Source organism: Macrobrachium rosenbergii, chromosome 41, assembly GCF_040412425.1.
Source record: "Macrobrachium rosenbergii isolate ZJJX-2024 chromosome 41, ASM4041242v1, whole genome shotgun sequence".
Taxonomy (NCBI): domain Eukaryota; kingdom Metazoa; phylum Arthropoda; class Malacostraca; order Decapoda; family Palaemonidae; genus Macrobrachium; species Macrobrachium rosenbergii.
In genome coordinates this window covers 9612881-9640380 of record NC_089781.1, presented here as the reverse complement: position 1 = coordinate 9640380, position 27500 = coordinate 9612881, and the positions used below count along the sequence as shown (strand labels likewise).

General features: G+C 36.5%; 1 protein-coding gene across 1 annotated transcript in view; it reads left to right on the top strand.

Annotated features, from left to right (window-relative positions):
* Positions 1–27500, top strand: part of Fbxo42 (F-box protein 42) — a 224233-nt gene that overhangs the window by 16231 nt on the left and 180502 nt on the right. The gene's annotated exons all lie outside the window — the stretch shown is intronic.

Here is a 27500-nt window from a genome sequence, read left to right as displayed (position 1 = left end):
AATTTTCTTCCAAGAGACAGGAAGAATCACGTAATGTGATAGATTCGGAGGTGTGACACCCAAAGGTAATTAAGAATGGCGAGGGGGATTTCGAGGAGAGACAAGCACTAGCGAAAATAGTCTCGGTTGTTGACAAGGGAGAAATCTGACAATAGGGAGGGGATGAAAGGAAAGGTAAAGAGAGAGAGAGAGAGAGAGAGAGAGAGAGAGAGAGAGAGAGAGAGAGAGAGAGAGAAGGAACGTCCTACTATTGATCATGTGACGTAACGACCGCCATGTTGCCCCAACTACGAACCCATCTCCCCTCTCCCTATCTCGCTCTCCCTTTCATTCTCCTACTTCAACGATCCCTCTTCCCCTCGCCCCAACACCCCACATCCCCGCGTTTCCTCCACATCTCTAACGCCCCTCCCCCCTCCCTCCCCCGTTTCTTCCCTTTTTCCCTCTGCTCCCTTTTCTCTTTTTCCATCTCGTCCAGCCACTCCCCATTGACTCTTTTCTCATTTTTACGCGCACACTACGAGTTAGGTAATAAAAATGTCTTGCCGTCATATTTATATACATACACGTACGAGTCAGAGACTGCAGAAACAGATGTAACTTTCTGTTGAAGGATTTTTACTTTTATTTTTACTCTTGGGTTTCCTCCATTCATCTCATTTAACTCTGCCAGTGGTTCTCTCTCTCTCTCTCTCTCTTTCTCTCTCTCTCTCTCTCTCTCTCTCTCGAGCGCTAACTTCATGAGCCATTTGGAATATGCAATTCCCGGATGGGCTCTCAGGGAATGCCATCAGCATCACATAATTTCGGTAAGTACGAGACCGCGCCTTGTCGGTCACTTTGATGACATTAAACCACAGACCAATTGGTAGTCCTGACCGCCCCAAGATACAGCTTGGCTTTTATTTTGTGGTGGGGGCCGGGGCGTTGCCTGGTACCTGCCAAATCGAATTATCCCCAGTAAGGCAATAGACTCTCTCTCAGCTGAACATTGCGAGGACATAATGTTGAGTCACCGTTGCACAATAAGTAAGATATTTTCTTTAATTACTTCTACTATTTCCCTTGTAGGGGCTAAGTGCCATCAGTACGCCTCACGTAGGCATTACTTAAGGTTCTCTGCAGCGTCCCTTCGGCCCCTAGCTGCAACCCCTTTCATTCCTTTTACTATATCCTACCTCCCTTCATATTCTCTCTCTTCCATCTTGCTTTCCACCCTCTCCTAACAGTTGTTTCATGCAACTGAGAGGTTTTCCTCCTGTTACACCTTTAAACCTTGTTTACTCTCAATTTCCCTTTCAGCGCTGAATGATGTCATAGATCCCAGCGCTTGGCCTTTGGCCTAAATTTTATGTTCCATTTCCAACTTATATTATTTTAATTTTCGTCTCTCGCTTCTTCTTCGTCTTCTTCTTGCCGGAGTCAGGAGAAGTGAACCTATCCTCAGGTCAGATCTATACGATGTGAATTCACTTCATTCATGGGTATTTTTATCAGCGCTGGAGGACGCCATGGCATTTCATTTTAGCTGTTACGTTATATACTTTTGACTTACTGAGTACCCATTAAAGTCATCATAAAAGGTGTTTTGCAAAGATTCGAAGGTTATGTGTGGGTACCAGTTTCTTCATTTCAGTTACAAATGCTGCAAATACATAAATTTCGGTATATTCCCACGACCATTTATATTAATTTATCATGATTGTTATATGTCAACAACAGCCATATTTCTCTCTCTGTCTCTGTCTCTCTCTCTCTCTCTCTCTCTCTCTCTCTCTCTCTCTATATATATATATATATATATATATATATATATGTATGTATGTACTATATGTATATACACACACAGACACACACATACATATATATATGTATATATATATATAAATGTATATATATATATATATATATATATATATATATATATTATTATATGGTGGTTACAAATATGCTAATTAATTTCATAGGGTAACTGTACCATTAAACCATTAATTTAGCTTTAAGAATTTGCGTTAACCTAAGTGATCTTTTTACAGTTGTTTGATCTACAGCGGTAAAGAAACAATCAAATCTTAGGTAAAAATAAACCACACCTACAAATGTGTGCGAGGATTATATTATTTTACTTGGAACGAAAAAATGTTTTAAATATAGTTTTACATTTTTGAATTTGGTAAGAAAGGCAATATATATTTAAATATGATGATGATAAATTTTGATTGCTGTGACTAGTGTTTATCATTTTAACTGAATTAGGTATTTAAATGGTCAGTTGATTTGTAAGATTATCATAATTATTTAAAAGTGTAGATTGTGGTTACCTTTAATCCAAAAAATATGAGGTTAAGCTCAGCTGTAACTATATATATATATATATATATATATATATATATATATATATATATATATATATATATATATATTATATATATATATATATATATATATATATATATATATATATATATATACATATATATATATATATATATATATATATATATATATATATATATATATATACATATATATAATACATATATATACACGTGTGTGTATGTGTATGTATGTATGTATGAATATTTAAATATGTGCATAAATGTATCTGAATATAATACCAGTAAATCAAATCTTGTTCCGTTATGCTAGCCAGCCATTAAAGTGAATCCGATGCCTTCAGTCACATCGTTTCCTCCCTAAATCCAATCATCTCCAAACCCTCCAAGATCTCAGCCCCTCCTCCTGGGCGGAATCTGTACCTCATGCCACCTTCCAACTCGAGTGGTCCTCCTCCTCCTCCTCCTCCTCCTCCTCCTCCTCCTCCTCCTCCTCCTCCTCCTCCTCCTCCTCCTCCTCCTCCTCTCCCTTTACTCGCCCATGAGCATGTTTTTCCCTCGCACAGTTTGTAGTTCTTCTTCTTTTTCTTCTTCTTATTCTTCTTCTTCTAAGTACCATTAGTGTCTTCATGTGCACCGGAAGCTGGGATGGTCTTTGGTCACGGCTAGCGAGAGATTCTGCATTAGTTTTCTGTACTTATGTGATTCGTTCTGGGTCGATTCTTTTGTTTTTTCCCGTTCTTGTATTTGTCTCTCCCACCCGTTTAATGATTGTGATTATCGTTGTTTTCTTTTTCGTGTGTTATTGTTAGAGCTATTTTTACCTTGTATTTAGTAAGTAACCTATGTATTATAGCATTATTATTATTATTATTATTATTATTATTATTATTATTATTATTATTATTATTATTATTATTAGAACTGTCGTTTTTATCATTGATATTAAATATGTTTTTTTGTGCTGAGGAAACAGCCACCTAATAAACTAAAGCATAATAAAACATATTTAATATGTTTTTTGTGCTTTAGTTTATTAGGTAACTGTTTCCTCAGCTAAGTAAAACTGAGGGCAAACATGATAAGTAAAGTGAACAATTTGCCTAAAATGCATAACAATTCATGGAAAAAAGTAGACTGGAATATTTCGTTGTCAAATAAGCTAGCTTGTCGAGCACAAACTCTAACTTACTGTACTAATAATCACTATCGAAAAGATATTTCTCTATTAATGTTGATTTAGATTTGAATATATATATATATATATATATATATATATATATATATATATATATATATATATATATATATATATACAGTATATATATATATATATATATATATATATATATATATATATATATATATATATATATATATTTATTGTATATATATCAGTAATCTAAGAAAGTATATACATGTATATATACTTTCTGAAATTACTGATATGTACATAAATATATATAATATATACAGTATATACACATATTTATATATTCACATCTAAATCAACATTAAGAGAGAAATATCTTTTCGACAGTGATTATTACATATCGGTACTTTGAGAATGTTGCACAGCCTCTAAAGAAAAGTCAAATTGCAGGGGAAATTAATTTTTAAAATGAAATCCTTTCCTCCAAATCAGAAATGCAATGGAAATTTTCCGCACGGGGGGTTTCATCTCTGATTCTGTAATCTGAGCATGATCATTGCTGAGACTATTAGCCTCCCCTATCACCGCCCCCATCAGCCTAGTGGAAACGATGTCGTGGGGATAGATAAACGAGATTTGTATTCGGAGCACTGACCTCAAGCGCTAATGAGTTTACTGCTCCACCCTGTTTTTTTTTTTTTTATTTTTACTTAGCAGGTGTGGATAGTTTTTACAACTGTGTAAGTTGGTTTCTCTACTTATCTGTCGGGTACATCTGCATATATTATAATCATATATATATATATATATATATATATATATATATATATGTGTGTGTGTGTGTGTGTGTGTGTATATATATATATAATTAAATATATATATATATATATATATATATATATATATATATATATATATATATATATATATATGTGTATATATAAATCTAAAGTGAACAGAGTTTATGTATGCTAAATAAAATATAAGTCTAAAGTCATTCAGCAGGAGGGTTTATAGAAGAAGATAAAAGTAAGTATAGCTTAAATAAACCACTGAGCTGATTAACAGCTCTCCTAGGGCTGGCCCGAAGGATCTACACTTATTTTACGTCTATTCAGCAACGGGACCTACAGCTTATGTAACCACATTATAGCGAGAAATGAATTTCTATCACCAGAAATAAATTCTCTAACTCTTCATCAGCCGGCGGCGGGAATCGAACTCCAGCCCATCGAATGACGGTCTGAAGCTCAACCAACTCGGCCAACAAAGGGCTGGAAGAAGAAGAGTAAAAGGAGTAAGTGGTGGTACATCGAAAAGAGACAGGGGGTAAACGGAACCCAGAAAGATGGAGAAATAAAAATACAAGTCGTTGATTTATAAATTTGTTTAGGGAGTCAGTGCAACGACTGCTGGTAGGATGTGAAAAAGGCTGAGTCACAAAATAGATGAAGCAAAGGAGGAGGCAGCAGGAGCTCTGCGAAAGGTCTGGAAGAGGTGAAGTTTCAGTGGGAGCAAAGGTTAGGGTGTATAAAGGTATTATTGAATCAACTCTTCGTTTAATACGGAGGGTAAGTAAGAATGAAGGGAAAGAAGTAGTAAGGTTTGAAACAAGATGTCTGTGTGGTTTATAGTTCCTCGTTGGACGAGTCGGTAGAGTTCTCGACTAGCACTCTGCTAGGCCCGAATTCGAGTCTCCGGCCGGCCAATGAAGAATTAGAAGAATTTATTTCTGGTGATAGAAATTCATTTCTCACTATACTGTGGTTCGGATTCCACAATAAGCTGTAGGTCCCGTTGCTAGGTAACCAGTTGGTTCTTAGCCACGTAAAATGAGTCTAATCCTTGGGGACATCCCTAGGAGAGCTGTTAATCAGCTCAGTGGTCTGGTTAAACTAAGGTATACTTAACTTTTTGCGTGGTTTATGTCAAGTATGAATGGTTGAAGGGTCAACAACGTATAAATTTAATGTTATAAGAAGGTGAGCATAGGTGAAAATGATATATCAGTCTTTTGATATGGTTTGGGTACATAGAGCTAAATATGGAAGGTACATCGGGGAACAGTGCTTATAATTCGGAGGAAGATTGGAAAGTATGGGCTATTCAGGACCCACCTGGGGCTATTACAGTTAAAGTGGAAGAGATACTGGTTCGGAAAGCCTTGACGTCATAGATGCTAGAAAGCGCAATGTGCTTACTAACAGGTGATAGGTGCTCTGTGTATAGAGGGTTAGACACGCTGATAATGAGCCTTCTATGTTTTCATCGGACGTGGGTTAAACAAGGTCATTGGGTTGCCAGTTGCATTGGACTTTGCTTTTAAAAGACGCCCAGTGAACATATAACATTTTTTGGTTGTAAATGAAGATTAGAGCGTAAATGAAAAAGCGGGCGATTTTTTTATCGCGTTTTCAGCGTGGTTTAAATGTCAAAGCATACACTGGTTTTAGTTTAGCAATTGCAGAGCTGCTTAGGGCTACAGATTACGGGTGGAATAATTAATTACAATGATAATTAATTTTCGTAAATATTTAAGCTTGTCAGAATTCATGGAGACACATGGATATGTATAATATTTTCAGTTACTTGCACATCAAACAATCCTGTGAATTTTTTCCTTTAATAACAAATAAGGATATCTGAAAAGTTTTCATATACCGTCGTCATTTATTTTAAGGAGAGTAACACTCTTTTCACATAGACTGGATTGAAACTAAGCTTAGGTATTCGAATCTCTAATTTAGTTTCAATGACTTTTCGATTAAAGAACAGAAGTTGAAATTGCTCGGAGAGTACCAGAGGCCAAACTCTTTACAAGGACCAAAAAGCAGAGTAAGAAATGCTTAGTAATGCCTTCATTTTAATCCGGAAGCTGTTTCATATCGGATTCTACTTGTATGGGCTATTCGCTGGGCCTTGATAGCAGGGACAACGCGGCACTCCATAGTGACCGAACAAGCGACATCTTCACATCGCTGCTACTTAGGTTCAGCCAGCCTTGTGTTGGCACGGGCTCTTGTTCACATATCAGGAGAAATTCTCGTGTTTTTAAGTTTTTCAATCACGGGTAACAGAACCTGAAATTACAGTGTTATTATCGCGTTCGTGTGAGTACCGTACCGCCGTGAAAAAAAAAAAAAATTCAACGTCACGCCAAAGAGGTTTATCTTCCGCCCGATCGAAGTCTTCTGAAAAGCAAAGCTGCGTCATACGATGTCTTTCATCACTGTTTACTATCAGAGATGATACCTGAGAGAGATGCTTTTATATTTGGGTACCGAGTGAGAGAGCCATCAGGTTCACCTAAAGGTGGTAGACTCACATCAACACACGCACGAAAAAAAAAAAAATAGGAAAAGTAAAGAAAAAGTAGACTTTAAAGCTGCATATCACCTACGGTTTTACTGCGTAATTATGATTATTATTTTTATGCTGTCGCTTTATTCTGTAGCGTTGCACCTGAAGGTTCAAATGTAGTTTCTTCAAGTAGATCAAAGTTGCGTAAGAAAAGCGGTAATTTGTACTCGAAGATTTTTCGTTTTAATGAGCTAAAATGTTATTCTCCCCATCAGTTATACTGCATTAATGCCTTGGTAACTTAGATGTTCATAGATTACTGAGAGATCGCGATGAGTTCTGTTCAGTCGTGCCTCGAATATTGAAAGTATTTTATACAAGGGAGGAGGTACACGTGGGTACTCTACGGTCGGTTTCCATAGAGACGTAGAAAACTGAAAAAAAGAAAAAATGAAAAACTGAGGGGATACGAGTGCCTTTTGTGAGTGCAATTCGTGAAAAAATTTTATCAAAAAGTTTTATGCATTGATGCTCTACCATGTGGTGTTAATATGTTGACTTCGGAAAGGTAGGCTGCGTTCTGTAAAACTGTTCACGATGTCAGTACCATTCTTCCTAAACTCATGTCCTATTTCTGCTGCGATAGGATTTCGAACTAATCCAGTTGTTGTAAATTGTATAAAAGTGATGACTTTTTATAAATGCGAATTTTTGTTGTGGGTCTTAATCAGGAACTTCAATTTTTAACGTACTTGGCAATAGGAAAGATAAAAAGATTAACAGTTCCATTCAGTTTCCACAGGTGCAATTCTCTAATCTTTCTTTTCATGGGCTTAATGGATTGCCCTTTCTAATGGGCTTTCTAGAGAAACTTTTTCTTTTTCTAAGGAACACTCCGTTTTTATTTACAACTTTTTCCGTAGCTGTTAAGTGTTATGCTTAATAATATGATGCAGTAGCATGTATTTTTTGCGAGAGAGAGAGAGAGAGAGAGAGAGAGAGAGAGAGAGAGAGAGAGAGAGAGAGAGAGAGAGAGAGAGAGTATTATTTACACGCTGACTTGATAACCCTAGTCATCAGCAATTGATATTTATTGTTTAGGAAAACAGGCATGAACAAAATTTACTGAAAATAATTTATTGAAAGCGTTGTTTAGTCACTTTATAAGTTCCCATCGTCCTCAATTATGCACTGTTTGTCATCTGCTGTGGGGAATATGATAATGTGTCATCATACAATCATCATCATTATTATTTATCATCAAATAATCATCATCGTCAGTATTATCATCATTTTTATATTCTTTATCTGTCATTGATATTGTTATTGCTTACCATAAGATTGTTGTTTCAACCAAGATGATGAGTTATGTTCTGTGAGTTACATTTATGATGTAGGTGGCTTCTTACATCATATTTCTGTCTTCTGTTACATTTGTGCTGTTCTTATTTTCCTCATTTATATGATATTCCACGTTTGAATCAAAGGAACTTTTAGAACGGGAATAGCAAAACGAAATTAAAGCTCGAGGTCGTTCCACGCTCTTAGAAAAACGTCATTGACTTCTTGTTCCTTGACAGACATCTAAATAATAAAATGTGTGGAATACTAAGTAGAGTGGGGATTTCTGAAGTCAGAAACTCGAATAGATAATGGGCTCTCAAGTAATTCAACCCTACTTCTCTCTATTATTGTTCCTTTCACATAGTTTCTATAGAGATTAAATGGAGACGCAGTGAAATGGATATTTCGTGCACCTTAGCTTACCAAAGAGAAACAGGAGAGAGAGAGAGAGAGAGAGAGAGAGAGAGAGAGAGAGAGAGAGAGAGAGAGAGAGAGAGAGAAAGCTTCACGAGAAGACACCGACAATGTTACTGGATTTTCCCATTTTATACTCACTTTTGCTTACACATTTTTTTCCTGTCCTTCTTGAAATTATTGCTTAATCTCTAACGGTTGTCAGTTTATGTCAATTTCCATGTAACTTACATAGCCCATGTAAAGTGGTCATCTTTTCATTGCCCATATTTAGTGAATATATGAAATATAAAAATAATCACAGAGGGAGCAATTTTTCCCCTCATTGCAAGGTTATTGTTTTAAAAATAATGTTTCGATGACCCTAGTTGTTGTAAGGCTGGATTTTAATAGCACGTCAGTCAATCAAACAGTCACTTGCAATTTCATCTCTCTCTCTCTCTCTCTCTCTCTCTCTCTCTCTCTCTCTCTCTGTTTGGCAGTCTGTCTGCTGACGTTGAAAGCGGTTAACGATACCTTAAGTCAACACCTATCGGTGGCCACTTATTTTCCAAGAACCTCTGGCGAGATGTCCATTTGTTGACACCTGAGGAATCCCCGAAAGTCTCGTGTAAATATCGAATCCGGTTCCCGAGAAGAGATGGGTTTCCATGGAAAGGGAAGGTAGCCTGATTGCCGCCTGAAGACATTTATTGTCATTTCTGGAAATGAAGAAGAAGAATGAGATAATAACGATAAGGCTTCCATAGAACTATGAGAAGGTGCGATTTCCATCGAAGCGGGCGTTTGACAGCAGGTGGTTTTGAAATGCTTTGTGATTTCGTACAGATGGTGCTAAAAATTGTTTTTATTCTTGTTAATGGCTATTCGTGTATTTTAGAGAAAAATATGAGAAATGGTTATCAATATTTCCGGGCATCAGTACGAAGACCAATGTGTGATATGCGCAAGTGCAGCCAACTTTGTAAAAGCACATTTTACGGGATGAAGTAGGTTAATTAATCCAATCATGTTGTCCCGTGTTTAATCCAATTACTGCTCGTTTAGGACAATAAAAGGTCTTGTTTGATTTGGTTAAAGATATTTCGCTGGATATTAACTATATTCGCTCTGCATATATGGAAATCCATTTGAATCCACTTACCATTTTATTATCAAGCCGTACATTATGATTAAAATAACAATACAGTGCAGATGAAATTTGCAAAGTGTAAAGCTTGGATATTTTGTTTGATGTTTACTTATGACACACGCAGTATTTGCGGATATAATTTACACCCCACTGGAATTGTTGATGAAACAGAGTATTTGAAAGAATATCTGCGTGACAGAAAATGCTGTGTGTATATATTAGAAACATATTCATATAAGGAGAAAAGTACCCCCAAGGAGTGGTGTTAGGCCCAACCTGATTTTGTGTATATACTCTATACTGGATTGTCCAATGTGCTACAGAGACAGAGACATAGGGTAAAGTTCAGTGATGTTTTTATCAGTGTTAACCATTAATGATTGCTGAAAAAGTCTGTTATTAAAGTAAGCTACTGAACTATAATTTGTTTCTTAGTACTCAAATCAGTAATGTTATAAGAGAGATACTGGCCATCATCTTGGAAATATTGGCTTTGTTAAAAAAAATATCTTGATGAATATTGTATTCAAAACTTTTGATTAATTGTGCTATTAATGGAGTGGACTATATAAACTCTCTCTCTCTGTCATAGTCAACCTAAGGTAAAACTTATGGTGCTACAAAATATATTGAATAGCGCAACAAGTTTAATAAAGGGTATTGCACCTTGAGGTAGGATTACCCCTGTATTGTTAGAGTTGCATTAGCTGCTAGTCAAAGCTAGAGTAACGTTTAAAATATGGTAATGACTAATGACTCATCAAGCTATCAATAGTGGAAGTCCAAAATATTTTAACGTTAAAAATGGCAGAACTCATTGTAATAAAATTCTGAAATAATTATTACCTTGCAAAAGAAGTGAGAAGGAAGCTGTGATTTTACAAGCGTATGTGTATGAGCAGAGTGTCTGAAGTCTGGCGTGCAGGATATTCTCGATGCTTTAACTTCAGGAGGAATTCGGATCAGAATTAACATTTTGCTGTCTGTCTTGGAAATCATCTCAACTCTGAGGCGATTACTCCCAAGAATGACTTAGCTTGAGAAGATCACTTAGGCCTAATGAGCACATCACACGAACGCACGCGCGTAGATGCTGATTTTCGCGTGTTTATACTCGGCTACGTATTTGATTGGTCTTGGGTCAAGTATGCTCCGTGCCGATTATTCTTGCCTATTTAATTTTTTTATTCTGTCCAAGGCGTCAACTACAGTTGTTCATTAACGCAAGTTTTTGTTATCTTTGTCCTTCTCATCTTCATTTTACTCTTATCATTTCCTTTTCCTAAGTGGTTTGTTTATCTCTGGAGAACTGCAAGAATTACTTGGTAATTGTGATATGAGAATCTGTTTGGTATTGACCACAAAATCCAGTAAAATTCGAAGTTAATTCTTCTGTAGATTCCCTACAACCATGCAAAATTTACGTAATCTACAATCCTTGTGACTTGTACACGTACTTGTTCATTCAAGGCTGAGATTAGATACAGTACGTTGGTTCTTAAAAGGGGTTTATAGAATTTTTTGTGGCTTTGATGTTGATGATTGCTGTCATATTTTAAACTTTGTCTTATATAGGTATGTTTTGATGTGTTACCTTATTTGAAAACAGACATTTAGGTTGTAGTTTTTGAAAGGTTTTACCTTTAATTACCTGAACCAGATCCTGATTGAATAACAAGATACTGTATATTAGAACCATCAGTGGATAGAACATAGATTAAACCGCAAGAGTAAAGCTGTTACAATGTTGTAGATTAAACTGGTCTTATACCAGCACGGGCCCTTGTTCCTAGAGCAGCCTGTAGATGGTCTCCAAAGTTTCTGAGAGAAAATGGCCATATAACTATGAGAGATCTGAGGATCGCTGGGAATCCTTCTCGATGATCGGAGGAAAAGATAGCAGAGGGGATATCAGACTGTCAAGATTCGATCATTTCGTAGTCTCAAATACTTCAGTATCAGCAGAAGTGGTGTTAAAGCGATCGCCCATTTTTATTTTTATTTATTTATTTTTTACCACGTTGGCCAAGATCGGCACGTAGTTCTCAGGATGGTAAATGATTACCAGCGGAAATTACTTACGAATATATCTGTTGTGTATGCAACTGGTATTAAAACGTAACATTTCTTCCCCTTTGATGTCCAGTTAAATGTCAGTGAGAGGAGTCATGCATTAACTGCAAAACAGGTCGATTCCAGACAGCTTCAGTTACGAGGCCTGTCGGCGAAATTAAGCACAATGCCGTCAGATGAAAAAGATCAAATTCGTACAGGAACTGACATTTTTTTTAGTTTAATTGCCAACCATCTCCCTTTTTCTGGTTTGTTCGGTATGAGGAAAGGGAAACTCAGTAGGGTAACTTTTTAGTTTTCTGTACAAGAGAACTATTGTGACGGCTTTGTCTGTCCGTCCGCACTTTTTCTGTCCAACCTCAAATCTTAAAAACTACTGAGGTTAAAGGGCTGCAAATTGGTATGTTGATTATCCACCCTCCAGTCATCAAACATACCAAATTGCAGCCCTCTTGCCTCAGTAGTTTGTATTTTATTTAAGGTACCAATAACACAGGCCACCACAGGACCTTGGCTGAGCATCATGGGCCGCGGCTAAGAATATCATGGGCCGTGGCTGAGGCAACCACCGGACCACTGGCTGAGTTTCATAGGCCGCGGCTGTACAGAAAACTCGATTGCGCCGAAGAAACTTCAGCGCACTTTTTACTTATCTTATGCGGGTGCAACCCACTTGTAATCTACTTGAAAGGCTGAAAAATAAACACGTTCCTTTATTTAAACATGCGTGAGTTTCAGAGCTCTCTCGCTCTCTTTCTCTCTCTCTCTCTCTGATATTTGGACGGGGTGTTTGCTTTTCATTAGCTTCAGCGTCTTTTAAATTATAACGACCTTGAAGTAGGACATCCATTTTATCTCCGGCGGATTCCGGAACCGCCTCTGCTGCTGTGGAGGATGTATTTTTGTGACCTCGGCGGTGTCTAAACACGAGGAGGCTGTTCTTCACTTTTATCTTTCGAGTTATGGCTCGTTGTTTCTCACCGTATCGCTCCCGGGACTTAAGTGGGCCTTAATCGTTTACACGTGTGCCCTTTTTACTGTTATGCTTTGTTTTCGTGTGTCTGACCTTGATGGTCGAGGTCACTTCTGATCAGCATTGCTATGATATATATATATGTGTGTGTGTGTGTATGTATGTATGTTGTGTGTGTGTACATATATATATATATATATATATATATATATATATATATATATATATATATATATATATATATATATATATGTGTGTGTGTGTGTGTGTGTGTGTGTGTGTGTGTGTAAGAGCGAATCCCACAGGAAAACACAGGCAGAAGTTTTCCTGTGGGATTCGCTTATACACTGAAGTCACGTGCATCTACTGTGATTTTTAAGCATATATATGTGTGTGTGTATGTGTGTATGCATGTCTGAATTTTTATCACATCACATTCACATTTGTTGTTCACAAACATTAAGCTACAAATGTCACTTGATATCCAATTCGTTCTACTATGGGAATATCAACGAAGGAGAATTATAACTGATAAATGATTTGGTACCTAGGGTGACTCGAACGCCCGACAGTACGTATCAACGACTTTGGTCGACGTCGCTAACCATTAGGCTGTCAAGAGAGAACGATAACAGCTTTGCCATACATATCCCCGTCAAGTGCAGGTAATTGTAGTTAGCGTCGGAATCATCCCTCCCCAACCATATATACAAACTTAGACATTATATAGTGAAAGAGACAGGCACAGAGCTGTCTAAATTTCCTAGTAACGAATTTCTTTCAAGTAATACCTCAGGAGCAAATGGACCTGCAACATACTAGTCTTGTTTCTGTCATGAATGGTCTAAGTGGTTGAGCTTTTTCTTTCGCTCAAACTTACCTCGCAAATTTCAAGCGTCTCCCATACGAAGACTTTTCTACAGAGTAACAAATATATATATATATATATATATATATATATATATATATATATATATATATATATATATATATATATATATATATATAGATAGATAGATAGATAGATAGATAGATAGATAGATAAATAGTAGCATTATCTACCAATGATATACTGTTTGTTATTTTTATTAAGAGTAATGGAAGTCGTAACTGTGTTATACGGTCTGGAAATAACAGAACATAGGCCTAAAGTTGTAATTTTTTTTTCTGACATTAATACCTCTATTAATTTATAAGCTTCTTACTAAGATGTAAGAATACTGTTAGATGAGCTTCTCCTTGAAGCGTCCGGGAAAGCGAGTGAGAGATCTGGAAAAAAAAAAAATTATAATTCTGTTCCCATAGGAAGGAAAGATTATTAACTAGGTAAATCACCGAACTGTGAAGTTGTGGTTTTTTTATTTGTTATTCCTACACACATTGAATAAATATTGCGCTTGTAACACACACATATGTATATACATATATATAGCTATATATATTTGTATATATTTGTATATATATATGTATATATATATATATATATATATATATATATATATATATATATATATATATATATACATTATGTGTGTGTGTGTGTGTAATTAGTCCATTTCCCCTAACTAGGGGTGGTTCAAGACAAAACAAGCCTTCACAACAGCCATACTTTAACTGCTGAGTAGCAGAAAGCCTCCAAACTCCATACTCCTTCACAGAAGACTCATGGACAGCACGTTGTGGTTCCGTTTATACATTGCGTCGTTCACCTCGGTCTTGCACACACTCTTCGATACCTGGAGATAAAGGCTCCTCCTTTTCAACACCTCTTCCTCTCCAGTCCAGTAATTCCAAGGCTTTCCTCTCTTCACCTTTCTTAATATTTCTAAATTATACGGTTTTTTACAAACCTATCATCCGCCATTCTTTTTCAGTAACCTCTATATCATGGAGACCAGAGATCATAAACAAAATACCATTTTGGTATTGCAATTTCATAAGAGAGTACTAGAATCTTATTCCATAAGAAAAGTGATTTTTGCGAGGATGGTAAAATTTGCCCCGTTACATGTGTGTGCGTGAAATGTGTATAAATTAGCATATTATTCAAGTATAAACATTATATTGACTGATTCTTGTTGGGAGACGGAACGAATTAAGTTTAAAAAACAAAGCAACTCGGACATTCTGTTAGGGCGTGTGAAAGATAAAAATTTTTTTAAAGAATAGCCTTGTAAGAGACCACTTAAAAAGTACAGGACAAAACGTGAAGACCATAATAAACAAGGAATGGTTGCTTGTTGAACACAAGGATCCGTGTGAAGTTTTGCGCAACCGTCCCTGCTTTCGGTATTAACCCAGTATGTATCCACCTTTGTCAAAGTCCAGGGTAAACTCATACAATATTAGCGCGTCATCTACTACTAGGGGCTAGTACTAAAACACAGCGGAAGCTCCTTGGGATGCCGTGTTTAGTACTAGCCCCTCGGGGATCAAAATATTATACGAGTATACACCCATTTCTAATTGTGTGGTCGACAAATTATATTAATAAACGATATCTTCGTGCGTCCGTCTACTTCACTTAGCAGGAGTTCACCCTGGACTTTGACAAAGGTGGATACATACCGGGTTAATACCCCTGCGTTCTTCGTAAGCTTGTCAGAACCTATTTTCTATTTTTCGAGTATCTCTCTCTCTCTAACCTAAGGCGAGGGTTGGCGTTTGTGCTAGATGGTCATGGTAAAGCTTCTGGGATGGTAGGTGTAGGGGTCGGGGTCGGGGTAGGGGGTTGGAGGTGTAAAGAATGAGGTGGGAAGGTTTGGCTGGTAAGAGGCTTGACATATTCCTCCTGGCATTGTTAGAGAATACTTAGATTTTGCTCTCTCTCTCTCTCTCTCTCTCTCTCTCTCTCTCTCTCTCTCTCTCTCTCTCTCTCTCTCTCTCTCTCTCAGCTCTCAAACGCCAGCAGGGAGGAAGTAGGCCGGAACAGCTTCCACTGTATAAGTATAATTTTGACTTGAGGGCACTGAAGTGCCTTCACATCTTTCGTTTTTCTTTGTTGAGGGGAGAAAGACACCCACATATATACATGAGGCCGCGTAACTGCGCTTTCTGCAGGGAAAATTTCCCAACAATGCAGAAGAGTTTGTGAATGAATTTAAGGTATCCGCAGAAAAGTCCCGTTTATTGAAAGTCACTCTGAAATGTACTAATGCAACATTTTTAGAAGCCAGTGAAAAACTTCATACTTGTTACTCGAACATATTCATGTTCTTATTTTGTCTCGCAAGTTTAGTTCTTAGAGACATTGTGTTTTGTTATCTTGAGTAAAGAACTATTTTTTCTGATACGTAAATTGTTAATTTTTCATTGTTCGCTTTAAATCTTACTTCATTATTTAAAAATGTTCATGATCTACTGGTTCTTAAACCATCACCATATCCTCATTATTTTTGCTTTTGTACCATATGTATTTCAGCTATTTTTTTTTTTGTTTCATAACTAGAATAACTTTTAGACGTTAATTTAGAGTGCGTCAGTTTGAGAGGATGCCACGTATTTAATTAACAAGTCGTCCCACCTGATATATGAATAAAGTGGCGACCTCTGGCTGTGGTGCTGGCGCTAGTTCTTTTCCTCTTTCGGGCAGACGTCACCGCGTGACGGGGAATAAATGTTTTTCTCGTATATTAAAAGAAAAAAAAAGAGAGGTGGGGGCGGGGGAGTTGACTGTTCTAAATTGCTATGAAAAATGTTACCGGGTACTTTCTTTTTTTTTGTAGTCAAATGTATTTTGTACATGGTCAGTTACTGTTCATTAAGCCACTTATAGATGTAGGATTTTTTAGTCGTATAGCTTTATATGTAATATATATATATGATTATAATCACTCTTTTACGTGATTCATTTATCACACATTACCACAGGTGAAAAATAAAAGGTCCTGACAGGTTTCGACTTTATTTCCAAGCCATTGACGAAGAATCTACTGGTCACTTTTTACCAGATACATATGTAATTGTAATAGCCCCAGTGCCCTAACTTCTCGAATTCTTCGCTCTTTTTTGGATAGGCTTGTCACTACAAAGCCTTAAGAGCCAAGTGCAAGAAATATGAAGAAATTATGACATCCGGTAGCGTATCCAAAAAAAGTACGAAGAATTCGAGAAGTTAGGGCATTTTGGCTATTACAATTACATATATATATATACATATTTATATATGTATATATATTATATATTTGTGTATATTTTTGTGCGTATATATATTTCTCATATGTGTATATATAACAGTATCATATTTTCTTCTTGAATTATTGAATTAAGGTTCAATATATTTACATTTCAACGAGAAAATTGTATTTCCAATATCGCCATCTCGTTTAAATGTTGAGAGAGAGAGAGAGAGAGAGAGAGAGAGAGACGGGGGGGGGGAGGGGGGGTTGCAGGAGCCAAGGTATTTGGTTTTTGTTCCATCCAGATTCCACTGGAAAGGAAGAAAGGGAGAGTTGACCGTGAAGGAGGTCAATTTAGGAAAGGAGGAAGGACCAAGTGGACGTCATGTTCGTCTGTGTTTTGGGTCTCTTGAGAAAGAAAGAAAGAAGAAGAAGGAATGGGATCAAGGTCAACAGAAAGAGAACAGCTCGACCTCTCGGAATTCGTCACCTAGAACTCTTTTAGTTGAACGATCTTCAGCAGGATGTTGGCACGAGCAAGGTCCTTTCTTTGGACCTTGGGCACGAGTAGCTGTTTGTGGGGGTATAACTTAGCCTATTTCACGAAGAAGTTCTGAAAATAATTAAATTAGTATTGATTCACAGTTAGTCATACATGAATGATTTTTTTATACATTTATACTCATTCTTTATTGCAGAAGTTACAGGGAAAATATGCCTCTTGATGATTATCAAAACCATATAACTTAAAACGAAAAAGGTTATTTATATACCACTTTAACGAAAATAATTTACTGTATTTGCAACGGCACTTTTCTTGGATTAAAAATTCCTTGGATTAGCTCCCCGGTAACTTGTGTCTCATCGACGGTATTTTATTTTGCCTTTTTTTTTTTTTTGTTAAATGCGGACATTTTGAAAGCTATATATTTATTTATTTAATCTGAAACCTTCAGAGTTCCTGTTCTGTTTCCATCCCCTTCGCTCAGCTGATTTTTCCTAGTGAATGAGCTCTTCTTCACCTGGGTAAACTTACTTCATTATCGCCATCTGTGCTCAGAGGAGCGCATCAGCGACAACAAGAAAGACACTCTTTCTCTCTCTTGGGGAGCATGTTTGTGTGGGTTGCTCGCGCACTTGCGCGTGTTTGAGCACATCTTTCTGACCTTCAGTCTTGTAACGGTTTATCTGTCCAAATAATTGTCTGTTTGTCATATTTACGGAGGTTTCAGAATATACTTTTCTGAAGTACTGTTTCATACTAGTTCTGGGTTCCGCTGTCACCAAGTCACTGGATTTATTATCGATTAAGTCAAAGTAAACGAAGTATTTTCCTGTTCTTGATAACCTCTGCGTATTCTGCAGAGCAAAATCAGATTATTGATCTTCATATATGTCGAAACAATGAACTGCATCAGTAACAAATAAAAAATGCGCCGAAGTTTCTTTCGCGCAATCGAGTTTTATGTACAGCTGCTACAGCGCATAATCAAGGCCACCGAAAATACATCTGTCTTTCGGTGGTCTTGGTGTAATGCTGTATGAGCAGCGGCCCACGAAACTTTAACCACGGCCCGGTGGTGGCCTAGCCCGTATCGTTGCCAGAAGCACGATTATGGCTAAATTTAACCTTAAATAAAATAAAAGCTGCTGAGGCTAGATGGCTGCAATTTGGTATGTTTGATGATTGGAGGATGGATGATCAACATACCAATTTGCAGTCCTCTAGCCTCAGTAGTTTTTAAGATCTGTGGGCGGACAGAAAGAGTGCGGACAGAATAAAGCGCAGACGGGCTCAATAGTTTTCTTTTAAAGAAGACTACAAACCCCGGTGATCAGACAAATCACATGAATTAATTCCAGGTTAGATTTTTCATTTTAATTGCATTCTGTGGAATCTGTAGTAAGAAAATGCATCGGTTTTGAAGTCAGTTTGCAAAGTATAAATTCATCGAATTCATTAGCTATGCGTCTACGGTTGTGTTTAGCTTGTGTCTTATAAGCGAATGGTCCTTTTCTGATGGAGAATGCTTTATCTTGTGTTGCTGTCCATTCTAGAATCTAGAATGATTTAGCCCTCTTGATTTCACAATCTGCATCGTGTTCTTTGTGACAACGATTAATGAAATAGCGAATGAAACATTTAGAGAGCGTTGTGGAGTTCATTAATTTTCAGTCTAGCTGAACCTTGTTTGATAATCAAATGTTAAGCGGCATATTGTCCTTTGTCGCATAGCTTTTCTGCAGCAAGGCATAAAGTATTTTCAGAAATGCGTTCATTTACTTCAAGTAATTTGACACAAATATTCTGTTTTATGTAGCACCGATGCTTTTAGTTATGTGGTACCATTGCCTCCTGGGATTTATTCAATTATTTGATACAGGTACTGGCAGTTATGTGGTACAGGTGCTTTCACTAATGTGGTGCAGGTACTTTCAGTGATGTGATACAGGTATTTTTGTTTATGTAGCATGCGTACTTGACGCCGTGTAATACCTTCTAGTTATGTGGTACACACACGTTCAGTTATGTGGTATACTCTCTGTTATATCTGTATAGGTTCTTTCAGTAATAAAGTGAAAGTGCCTCCAGTTGCTGGGTACATACAGCAAGGACTTAAATTATTTAGTACTGAAACTAAATCCGTGTGTTAATCATGTGTTACGGGTATTTTAAACTATGTAAGTATTGTGATCAACAGTTTTACAGAAAACCTTCGGTACAGTGATACTTAAGTTTCGACTCTTTGCATGACTTGTGTAGCTCAGTTGTTAGCGCCCTTGCCTTTTATCTGAAAGACCTGGGTTCGATCCCGATGTGAGTTAGAAATTTATTTCTGTTCCACACGTGATTGTGTGTTGATTTCCTCTAAATATGTGTGTGTCTGTGTGTGTACATAGGCTATATATAGTAATAAGCCACACTACGTGAAAAAATTGCGTCATAAACGCTCACTAGTAAAACTCACATCACTGTCAAATACTCATACTCACGCGTAGGTTTAAAATGTATGTATATATATATATATATATATATATATATATATATATATACACACTTATATTTCGTATACTATATATATATGTGTGTGTGCATGTGTGTGTGTGTTTGTGTGCATAAATAATGATGCCCTAAGATAAATCTTAGAGCGGTGATAATGTTTTTAAAGAATTTTTTTTTTAAATTCAACGTTCCTTAATACCCAGTTGTTGTTAAGAATGCCTTATGACTGGTTTCATGTACATGATTAAAGTGTGCGGTACTATTGCTTAGTTTTCCTTCTAAGTTCTTCTCTAAATCAATTTGGTTCTGGTTTATTAGAGAAGGGCATTAGCTGCCTATCCTGTCAGACCCAAACTTGAAAATATGATAAAGTATTTTGTTGCATTTTATATATTTTTAATCGATAACTCTTTGACTGTAATATTTCTATCCGGTTTGCGAATAAAATTTCACTGGGAACACCCACAAAGAATATGCTACAATTTAATAACATTATTCATGCTCGAATGTTATTTCCTTTTATTTTTCCTTGTTTCATTTACACACTATTGATATTGCTGGTATTATTATTGTTTCATAGGATGCTTCTGCAAAGTAATTTTCAAAAGTTCGGGTCTCCTCGTATAGGAAAGTTCTGTTTGAGTATTCCTCCCCAGTCTGTTTTATTATTTTCACCCGAGTTGTAACAGGATATATTTTCGCATTTCCTGTTTGATGTTTCCAGCACATTTACGTCGTTGAAAGATTTGCGTTGCACTGTTATTATTCACTAGAGATCCTGTTATCTTTCCTTTTATTTTTCGTGGGGATGTGGTTCTGGTGTCAGTTGCTGGATATTTTCTTACCGGATGCTTGGACACGAAGATAGAGAATCTGACTTGCCAATGGGAGAGACTAGGGAGAATTAAATACACACTATGGAACTGGAGGGGAGAGAGAGAGAGAGAGAGAGAGAGAGAGAGAGAGAGAGAGAGAGAGAGAAACTGAGAGACGCAAAGAGAGAGAGAAATCTAACTCTCAGAAGAAAGATGGAGGAACAAATTTGTCTTTCAGAAGGATACAAAGAGACAGAGAGAGAGAGAGAGAGAGAGAGAGAGAGAGAGAGAGAGAGAGAGAGAGAGCTTTAACAAAAATAGGGGACAGACAGACAGACAGCTGGACAGAAGGGGAAATCTAAAAAGATATAGGGAACAAATTTGTCTTTCAGAAGGATACTAGAGAGAGAGAGAGAGAGAGAGAGAGAGAGAGAGAGAGAGAGAGAGAGAGAGAGAGAGAGAGAGAGAGAGAGAGCTTTAACTTAAAAAATAGGGGACAGACAGACAGACAGTTGGACAGTTGTAGGGGAAATCTACCTCTCAGAAGTGTTGGGACAGAGAGAACAAATTTGTCTTTCAGAATAATACTGGAGAGAGAGAGAGAGAGAGAGAGAGAGAGAGAGAGAGAGCACACGTACTCTTCATAATTAAAATACCAGTAGCAAGTTTCATAGAAAGAACACGTATCTGAGGTATATATATATGACTTTTGAAATGAACACCTGCATCTGGTCAGTAGCAGACAAGAATAAATAAAACTGCTAAACAACATTCATTTCATCAACCTTTTGTCCATGCCGTTTGCGCGCGCCCGTCAACACCTGTTACGAACAATTGCCCAAAACGCACCAACAGAGAAACCGAACAGGTAACGATATTATTACCTAGCCTATGTTCACAACACCCGCCCGTTTCAGAGTAGACCAGACGAGCGTACCGATATCACCTATGACATTTAGGGAAAGCGAACGATTTATCGAGCAAACCATAACTTACACAGATCGATTGAATTCCGGATAGCCGCAACACGGCTGGAGCCGGCTTCGCTTTTCATCAGGCTGGACAGGTTTATTTCGGAAACGGAACGAGCAACAGCAGAGCAGTGACTATGATAATAATTTTCTTACTATATTTATTGGTCTTATTATTACTCTTGTTGACTATTTGGGACTGACTTAGACGTCAGGTCTCAGTTGCAGACTCTTGCTTTGATAAACTAACCGTAAAGTTCATATGTGTGTGTGTGTATATGTATATATATATATATATATATATATATATATATATATATATATATATATATATATAATATATGTATATATATATATATATATAGTGTTTATGTATATGTGTGAGTATGTGTGAGCGAGTAAGGTCCTGAGATCTGAAGAAGTGGTAAGAATGCTAGTATAAGTGAAGAGATGACTCACATTGTTTTGAGATGATTCCGGTCATGTGGAGAAATGGAGGATGGTAGGTTGATGATATAAAAGAATATATATACATATATATATATATATATATATATACTGTATATGTATGTATATATGTATATATGTATATGTATATATATATATATATATATATATATATATATATATATATATATATATATATATATATATATATATATATATATAATTCATATAAGTGTTCATCATGTGGAGAAAATGGAGGATGGTAGGTTGGTGAAACAAAAAATATATATTTATATTTATATATATATTTTTTTTTCTTTATTTTTGTTTCACCAACCTACCAACATATATATACATACAATTCGGAAGTGTTGAAGGGAAGAGGAGAGGAATACCTAGAAAGTGATGGATATATAAAACAAAAGAGGAACTTGAAATGCAAGTGTGCCAGGCAGAGGAATAGTATAGTTTTTTTTTTTTTTAATGACTACTGTTTTGGAAGTTTCTTGCACAGGGTATCATCCACTATTCAGATGTTAAAATCATTTTGGCAGTGAAAGTAAGAAGAAGTCAGAAACCAGTGACGGCAACGTAAAATGACTATTTCACCATGCTACGATAATCTTAAATGAATATTGTGTAACCTTTAATGTTTTTCTGTTTGAATACAAATCATTTCAAAGAGCTGTAATATTTTTTATCGTCTGTGATCCCTACCAGTCATTTCATTGTATTAATCTAATTGAATACTTTACGTAAGTTTGCCATTGTTCTATCAATGCGACCTTCAGCCCCTTTGAATATGCTATTTTCTCATGGTATTTGCATGCGTACCTTGACCTGAGATCCTCTGTAACTATAATTCGCATCTCTCATAATCATGAATCCCGCCGACTCGCCCTCTCACAAGAGGTCACACAAAAGTAGCGAACGGGTCTTCCCTCGTTCTGTTGCTCTTCTGTTGTTACTTTTCTCTTTTTTTTTATCGTTGAAAAAATTGCGTTGGTGGCGTACTTCAGGGGGAGTGTTGTGGGCTCCTGATCATCTTCACATGATCTTGGTGTATGTCAGGTTTCTCGTGTTTGAAACTAAATTGTGTCTCAGCTTCTCCTGTCTGAAACCAAGTAGGTATCTTGGTTTCAGATTAGGCTTGATAGCAAGCCAGTACCACAGATTCTTTCGCCTAGAATGAAGTGGCTATCTCACTTTCGTGACTGAAACCAAACACACGTCAGTCTTATCTGAAACCAAGCATGCACCTCAGACTTGCCAGAAACTAATCTGGTATTTCAGTCTCTTGACTGAAATCATGCGCATGATACCAAATGGGTATCTTTGTGCCTTGCTTGTGATGTTCATTTTTAATTTCTTAAGCATAAGCAAAGGCTGGACAAACAAGTCGCGCGCCACGCGGATAAAAATTTCAAGGTAGCGGCCAGTGACGTCACTGACGCGAGGCCAACTCAAGAAGCCTTCTGTTTTTACTTATTTTTCACAAACTTTTTCACTAAATAGCAACTTCGTATTGATTTAGAAAGATTCTTTATGGATAAAGAGCATTGGTTCTCTCTCTCTCTCTCTCTCTCTCTCTCTCTCTCTCTCTCTCTCTCTCTCTCTCTCTCTCTCAATTCATATTATTCACAGATGGGCGGTTTACTGTTATGAATTCTTCCATGAAAGGGGACAAAGACACTCGGGACTTTGTCGTTAATTTAGAATCCCAGACAGAGTAATCAAGGGGAACAGTGGGAATGTCAAGGGACCTTCAGAAAAGCAGCGCGTTGAATTATTTCACAAAGGAACGAATTTCTTGTCATTTTTAGTTTTATTTGAAATGTTGAAGAAGTTTCATAACATCGATTAAAAGAAAACTAGAATATTAATCAGGACTGTCTCGAGCATAAATTTGACGTGGCAGTCAAACAAGTGAGCTGTATGACGATAATGCTAAAATTTCAAAGACTGGTTAAAAAGCATTTGTTAATGAAAATTGTCGCCGTGACTTTTCGCGAAACCAAAATAGAGGCAGATATGATGAAAATAAGGCCTGCCTAACAATTAAACAAGTTTATGTTTAATCGCCTGCAGTGAAATGTGCTGTAGATAGCAAGCGTGAACTAGCGTTATAGATTTGATAAATTCTCATTTGAAGAGATATTGGTTTTATTCAAGATTCAGAGATGGAGGTAGGTGATGAGATCCTGGAAGTAAGCAAAGGAGGTAAAGCAAATGGAATTGACAGTGCCATCGACAGCGTCACTGAAGAATTTCTGAGTTTCAAAACAGGTTTATTTGATAAACAAAGTACTTTCGCTTTGCTGCTGATAAATCTTGGGTTGATATGCATAATAAAGGGATCCTCATATACCCTTAGATACATCTTTTTCAGTGTGGGATATGATGAGGCCAGCTTTTAAAACTGTCCAAAACAAGTCTTATGGGAAAAAAAACATGGTATGAGAGTTCTTGCTATTGAAATGAAGCTTTGTGTAGTAGATTTACAGTTGTATATACATTCTCCATACAAAAATACCCGCGTACTTTAGAATTAGGTAATTTAATAGAAAATTGATAAGCATGCAAAAAATCATGAAATTTGTAGGAGTTTGAAAACAAATATGTGAAGATTACGAAATAAACGCTCTAAATAAATAATTCAAAGCCTTGGTTCTTATACTGTATGTTGATTTTGCTTTTAAACTTAAAAGAGTGAAGAATTAAAGTTGCCTATATTTGTGTTGTAAAATTTTTCAGAACAATAATTACATCTTCTGTCTACAGTTTTCATGAAAAGCCAACAAGTCAAAGAGAGAGAGAGAGAGAGAGAGAGAGAGAGAGAGAGAGAGAGAGAGAGAGAGAGAGAGAGAGAGAGAGAAGAAAAATGGGTAAACACATAAGGCTTTTTTCGATGACCCTAGTGTCAGTGACGTCATACTCAGCAACGGCTTGAATCGTACACCATTCGGGCCATAACAATACCCTATAATAATAATAATAATAATAATAATAATAATAATAATAATAATAATAATAATACTTCATTTCGAATATGAATTCATATACAATAATAAATAAAAAATAGTGGTGCCAAGACAAAAAGCAAAGCGAAAAGAATTATCTTTCAGAAATTATGCAGGTGAGAGATGAACTTAGGAAATTCTGGTAGATATTTCAGTCAGATTTCAAAGAGGTTCAAGAATTTCCCGGGAAAATTTTCGATGCAAAACTATGTAGGATTTGGAGTGGCATCGTTAACTTTGGGTTTGACTATGTTTTTTCGCCTAATAAGAAACTCGTGCTGGAAAACAGATGAAAATGTTTCTCGGGCTCGCCTTGATTGGATAGGGGGTCCAGCCTGGCTGAGTCGGCTTTTGATGATTGTGCTTGATAAGCCTTTTAAATTACGTAAAATCTAAGTATAAAATTGTAGGGTAATAATCATAGGCTACCACTAAAAGAATTTGGATTTAGGTAAAAATCTAAACCACTTGTAAAAATATAACTCTCTGAGCCACAAGAGTATCTGTGTGTGTGTGTGTGTGTGTGCGTGTGCGTGTGTGTGTGTTCTTCACACAAACGGTATATAACCTGAAGTCAGAGAACAATCTACAAAAGTGTACGCTTTCAGGTTCAATTTGAAACGAGGATCTTGAGGGTCTTCTCATGAAATTTTCGTCCGAGTCACAAAGAGCACTTTGCCATTATCATAGTAATGGTGAAACTTGTGACCTCTTCTTTGTACTTAAGCCGCTGGGCCAACGCCAGTGGCATTTCGGTGACCTGATGTGCATCGGCAAGGCAGCAACTGTCGGACATTTTTATCTTTCATTATAAGGAGAATTAGCAGAAGCTCGTCGAAAGTTGCAGATGAAAATCCGCTGTAAAAGCTAGCACTATAAAAAGACAGGGATAATAATAATAATAATAATGATAATAACAATAATAATAATAGTTAAAGGTCGTCATAATTTTAATGAAGGATCTGGAAAGTATTTTGGATCAGTCACTGAGGAAAGTTCGTGGGTAACTGGCACGCATAGTAATTTGAAATGTGCTGAACTCTAATTTCTGGAAGATAATTCTTTTTGTTTTGCTTTTTGTCTTGTGCATTATCGGGAAAATAATGGCCTATGTAGAGGGAAACTTAGCAAGAAAGTGTTACTTTGGTTGCTATATTGAAGATACTCATACATGACATACTATCTTCATTTCAGTCTGTATTTGTCATTTTTGATTGATGTGAGGAAAAGTCAGAATTAAGATTTTGAAAAATCGAAGTCTCATGGCTTAGCAATTAAATAATTATTGCTGATGTGCTTCATTGGGTTTGCTTTATATGTGATAAGGACACACATATTGTATAACTAAGAGGGTGATTATGTCCTTCATGCGATAAAGAACCATAGGTAATATGGCTTCCGCTTAACCTACTCCCCACTATCTGTTTATTATCTATCAATCAATTTTTAGTCTGTTTTGGGAACTGACGGTAAATATCTGCAGTCAGCATCACTGGAACTTCTCTTGCTTCTGGTCGCTTGATGCATTTGAAACGTAACTCTGGTGGGTAGTGTGCGGAATGAGCTTCCTCAGTCACCATCAGACTCATTGGCACCATCTTTCTTCTGATATATATCGTCACCTACTTCCTTTGCAAAGCGGCAAAGGACTTATCATATTATTCCCAAGGTAATGCTAGCCCCACTTACATCCTCAAGTCTCATCCAAAAGCATTCTCAAACTGGTAACCCCTCCACCGTTGTATCACTCAGGTATACCTCTTTTCTATATCCCAAATTCAATAAACTTTTAAGAGTACTCACCCCATCGACCGATGACTGTATTCAGTGCAGACGGAATATTTCTGTTTGAATGTTATAGTCTTTGATCCAATTGTTCCCTAACCGTTTTCTGCATTTTATCCAGCATAGAACAACTCATTCTCCTACGAGTTCTTGCTCAACGTTGCACTCTTTTGACTGCATGCGTTCTTATTTATAACTTGTTGACGTCATTTCCATCCCCTGTAAACCTGCATGTGATTTTTTTTCCTTTGCTGTGCTGGTGCACCTTAAATAATCGCCTCTTTTCCCTCCATTCAATCTTTCACTTCGCCTTCTCACCTCTTGCTAATAATTTTCTTTCAGAATTACGCCGTCCCCCTTAAGGGTGGAGACCTATTCATACTTTAACTAATGAATTGTTAATTCACGTGTTCTATATATATATATATATATATATATATATATATATATATATATATATATATATATATATATATATATATATATATATATATATATATATATATATATATATATGTGTACATATACATGTATATATTTATATATGTATATATAAATACCCATATATATATATATATATATATATATATATATATATATATACATACATACATA